Genomic DNA, 5486 nt, shown 5'->3' with positions numbered 1-5486 from the left:
AATGAGTGTTGGTAAAGCTGAGCTAGCACGGTGTCAGCTCGTGTTACCAGAGACTTGCTGTTTTAATGGACCGCGCGTCACAGTCCTCTCCATCATCACACCTGGCAGCACCCCTTGACACCTGTCAGTCATTATTCAAGCCTCAATACACTCACATGATTGCGTGTGTGCGCGCGCGCCCGTGTGTGTGTGTGTGTGTGTGTGTGTGTGTCTGTACGGGTGTGTGTGTGTGTGTGTCTGTACGGGTGTATGAAACCAATTTCTGCACCTATAACGTCCACACAACAGGTGACCTTTGTGTCTCTGCTGACAGGATTATTCCCGCGCTCGGATATAAAAACCCGAAGAAAAACATCACCTCATGAAAAATAAATTGGATTGTAAGAATTTCATAGAGAGCCATTTTCCCCCCCAGAAACAATACACATAGCTGCCAGCAGGTGTGGGGGAGCTGCTTTAAATTCCAGTGTGCTGGGCTGCCTCTATACTCAAGGGTAATGTATGCAGAAGCATGGGCAGGCTGGACACATGCAGAGAGAGAGAGAGAGAGAGGTCACCTCATCTCTACAGCAGCAGATCCAACAGCACCGTGAGGCTGTTCTCTGTCAGACACACACAATGTTCTCCAGCAGCAGATCCAACAGCACCATGAGGCTGTTCTCTGTCAGACACACACAATGTTCTCCAGCAGCAGATCCAACAGCACCATGAGGCTGTTCTCTGTCAGACACACACAATGTTCTCCAGCAGCAGATCCAACAGCACCATGAGGCTGTTCTCTGTCAGACACACACAATGTTCTACAGCAGCAGATCCAACAGCACCGTGAGGCTGTTCTCTGTCAGACACACACAATGTTCTCCAGCAGCAGATCCAACAGCACCATGAGGCTGTTCTCTGTCAGACACACACAATGTTCTCCAGCAGCAGATCCAACAGCACCGTGAGGCTGTTCTCTGTCAGACACACACAATGTTCTCCAGCAGCAGATCCAACAGCACCATGAGGCTGTTCTCTGTCAGACACACACAATGTTCTCCAGCAGCAGATCCAACAGCACCGTGAGGCTGTTCTCTGTCAGACACACACAATGTTCTCCAGCAGCAGATCCAACAGCACCATGAGGCTGTTCTCTGTCAGACACACACAATGTTCTCCAGCAGCAGATCCAACAGCACCATGAGGCTGTTCTCTGTCAGACACACACAATGTTATTCACTAAGTGCATTCATTATTCCTCCCCAACATCTCATCCTGGCAATCAACTAATCACCGCTAATCAACGGCTCGAGACCTCGCATATATTAATTAGGTCATTTCATATCATATTATGCCAAAAAAAACAAAAAAAAAACGCACCAAAACAGAATTTGTCGTGATTTTGGGATAGCTCCAATCTTGATTCCTGAATCAGATAAATGCTCTCCCAAAAACAAACTAACAAATAAATGAAGAGATAATAATGCAATGAGTGCCCAGACTAATCTATGAAGATTAAGACACCATTTCTGGAGCCGTGTCTGACGACAGATACAGCAGCCAGAGGGATTTAGTTTAGAGGGATATGATGGAAAAGCTCTGGATGCATATGTGCATCATATTCATGCATATTCATATAAGCAGGTCTCCGGATGATGACATCATCACAGTGCTGTGCCGTGGCTCTGATTCGGCCTGGTTTCAAGTGTTCAAAATAGAGTTATGTCCCAAATATTGATCGGGGCGATCTACGATCCCAAGAATAGCACACGACGTGAGTTCTGTTGCGAGGATGAATTTTTACCTCAAAGACTCTTATCAGCCAACATCTACACACCATCAGTAAGACTGATGAGCACCAGGTGAAGAGGGTGAAGTGGCCGTACGGTATTCTTCACGCTGCTATAGATCCAATTCAAGGCAATAAGGCTTTATGCTAATTGCTGTTGTGTGTGCTGGAGTCCTGGTAGTCCAGCAGCTCACACAGTGTGTGTGTGTGTGTGTGTGTGTGTGTGTGTGTGTGTGTGTGTGTGTGTGTGTGTGTGTGTGTGCTGGAGTCCTGGTAGTCCAGCAGCTCACACAGTGTGTGTGTGTGTGCTGGAGTCCTGGTAGTCCAGCAGCTCACACAGTGTGTGTGTGTGTGTGTGCTGGAGTCCTGGTAGTCCAGCAGCTCACACAGTGTGTGTGTGTGTGTGCTGGAGTCCTGGTAGTCCAGCAGCTCACACAGTGTGTGTGTGTGTGTGTGCTGGAGTCCTGGTAGTCCAGCAGCTCACACAGTGTGTGTGTGTGTGCTGGAGTCCTGGTAGTCCAGCAGCTCACACAGTGTGTGTGTGTGTGCTGGAGTCCTGGTAGTCCAGCAGCTCACACAGTGTGTGTGTGTGTGTGTGCTGGAGTCCTGGTAGTCCAGCAGCTCACACAGTGTGTGTGTGTGTGTGCTGGAGTCCTGGTAGTCCAGCAGCTCACACAGTGTGTGTGTGTGTGCTGGAGTCCTGGTAGTCCAGCAGCTCACACAGTGTGTGTGTGTGTGTGTGTGTGTGTGTGTGTGTGTGTGTGTGTGTGTGCTGGAGTCCTGGTAGTCCAGCAGCTCACACAGCGAGTACGCTGATCCCTGCATGCCGGGGCGACGGGCTGGAGGCACAGACAGTCATGATTATGGAATTAGCACGGCAGAGAGATTTGTGATGGCAATCCTAACGATTTCATGTTACGGTAATGAGCGTTACGAGGGGGATGGGTGGGAGGAAGGGAGGGAGTCGGGGGAGAGCGGACAGAGGATGGAGAGAGGAGGAGAGAGCGGCGTGCAAGCAAGAGAGACAGAGACAAAGACGTGCAAGAGAGACAGAGACAAAGACAATTTTTTTTTTTTTTTTTGCAGGCCAGGCCACCTGGCTGGCAACCTGTGTTTTTCTTTTTCTTCTTCAGAACAAGCTTGTCTGTAAAGTGGCTTCACTGTAGGCTTTCTTGGACATAATATTACTTGGCTCAATGAGTGACAAATTGTGTTTTCGGATATAGGGGCTATCAGCTATTTTACAGTTGTGACTTAAAATGACTTTATTTAATAAAGTCAGTGGTGTGAGTCTGAGAGGAATTCAATCAATAGACAATAACATTGGTGTGTTTAAAATGAGATATTCCACTAAACATGGCTAAAACCGATTCAAACATGCAAAAAAGGCACATTTTTCTTCGCGGCCTGGCAGGCCCGGTTCTACGGGGGTGCAAAAGCATGCATTGCACCCTTATTTGTCTGCATGCTCAGTTGAAAAGTAAAAAAAAAAAAAAAAAAATTTTTTTTTATAAATGCTACAGCTGCACACTTACTGTTTAAACTTGAATTATAGTTGTTGTTTTTCTTTGTTCTTTGATGTGATTTTATGGCTTTTTGGCACCTATATGTAACCTTTTAATGTTGAGATAATTGTATTATCATTATATGGTCCAAATATTTCAGTAAAGCACTTGAATTGAAATATTCTTGCTTGGGTGGTATCATTCTACTTGAAATGATGGTCAAATGCATTATTTTTAGTAAAATAACATGTCAAATTTTTCGGGCGGCCGGCCTTTGGCCGGCCACCCGAGTGGGCCCGGCCTTAGGCCGGGCATCTGCACCCCTTCCTATCTAGGATGCACCCCTAGTCATCTTGTTCTGGAACCGGCCCTGCGGCCTGGCCTGGCCTTCAAAAAATTTTTTTTTTTTTTTTTTTTTGATGGGGCCCCCCTAAGAGCTTCGCCCCCTCTGGGCTGATAGGGTCGCTCCGCCCCTGGAGACAGAGACAAAGATGTGCAAGAGACAGAGACAAAGATGTGCAAGACAGAAACAAATACATGCAAGAGAGACAGAGACAAAGACATGCAAGAGAGAGACAGAGACAAAGACATGCAAGACAGAGACAAAGGCATGCAAGAGAGACAGAGACAAAGACATGCAAGAGAGACAGAGACAAAGATGTGCAAGACAGAGACAAAGACATGCAAGAGAGATAGAGACAAAGACATCCAAGACAGAGACAAAGACATGCAAGAGAGACAGAGACAAAGACGTGCAAGACAGAGACAAAGACATGCAAGAGAGACAGAGTCAAAGACGTGCAAGAGAGACAGAGACAAAGACATCCAAGACAGAGACAAAGACATGCAAGAGAGACAGAGACAAAGAGGTGCAAGACAGAGACAAAGACGTGCAAGAGAGACAGAGACAAAGACGTGCAAGAGAGACAGAGACAAAGACGTGCAAGAGAGACAGAGACAAAGACGTGCAAGACAGAGACAAAGACATGCAAGAGAGACAGAGACAAAGAGGTGCAAGAGAGACAGAGACAAAGACGTGCAAGAGAGACAGAGACAAAGACGTGCAAGAGAGACAGAGACAGAGACGTGCAAGAGAGACAGAGACAAATACATGCAAGAGAGGAGAAAGGAGTTAGACAGAGAGGGAGATGGAGAGAGTGAAGAAGAGAAGAGACATGAGAAAGACAGATAGAGAGAGAGGGGGCGGGGCCGGGGGGACAGTTGGGCGAGATGAAAGAGACGAAAGAGGATGTTCATGACCCCAATGAGGATGAAAGAGACGAAAGAGGATGTTCATGACCTCAATGAGGATGAAAGAGACGAAAGAGGATGTTCATGACCTCAATGAGGATGACTTGTTAGCATGACTGTGGGGCTGGAGAGGCCTTAGCTCCAATTTCAGAGACGCTCATCTGACTCAGAGAGAGAGAAGTCAACCCGCTCAGAGGCTGCCAGCTCTAACGGCTAACAGCAAAAACTCCACTCCGGCAACCATGTTAGTCATGAATCTTACATCCTGCCTGAATTTACCTACAAAATAAAAGTCCACCCTAAAACAATTTTACTATATTGAAAAACTATTGGCCATGTACCATGTACATATATATATATATACATACTGTATGTATATATAGTATACGAGGGATCAGCCGAGCAGCATTTTGGTAAACAAACTGCGCCACTGGGTAGTAACGGCAATAGAACCCTATGGAGCCCAAGTGGCGCGAGGCGTGAGTGTCTGCTCTAGCCACTTGACTCTGTTTACATTTAAAAAACTGCGACAGTTCACACAACTTTAACACGACATCAGCGCAGTGTACAGTAGTAAGAGCATTCTGCCATATGGCTCGCCGGTGCCATGTGGCGTCGCGCCAGAAAGTCGCATTTTTGTGTTATGAAAATGACCAGAGCATGCAGAGGCACATTCACACAAAACGGATCCACTAAGCCCCGCCCCCGCCGCGCGCCGGCAGGAAGTCGCTAGTCTCTGTTGTTTGCTTTACGAGGGCTAATTTAATGACAAACTGGCAAAGCCTCGGCAGCCCTGCCCGTGTGCACGCGCGTGCATCTGTGTTTGTGTGCACGCACGCACGCACGCCTTTGTCGTCCCGTGGCGTTATAATTAGCGTCTAATTGCGTGCTGCCGAAGCTGTGATTGTTGAGCACAGATAATTCCCCCTCTCTTCTCTGCCTGCGTCTGAACTCATTTCCAG

The sequence above is a fragment of the Poromitra crassiceps genome (assembly GCF_964638095.1).
Source record: "Poromitra crassiceps genome assembly, chromosome: 16".
Lineage (NCBI taxonomy): Eukaryota > Metazoa > Chordata > Actinopteri > Beryciformes > Melamphaidae > Poromitra > Poromitra crassiceps.
The sequence above is the reverse complement of the archived record's forward strand: the minus strand, read 5'-3'. Positions refer to the sequence as shown.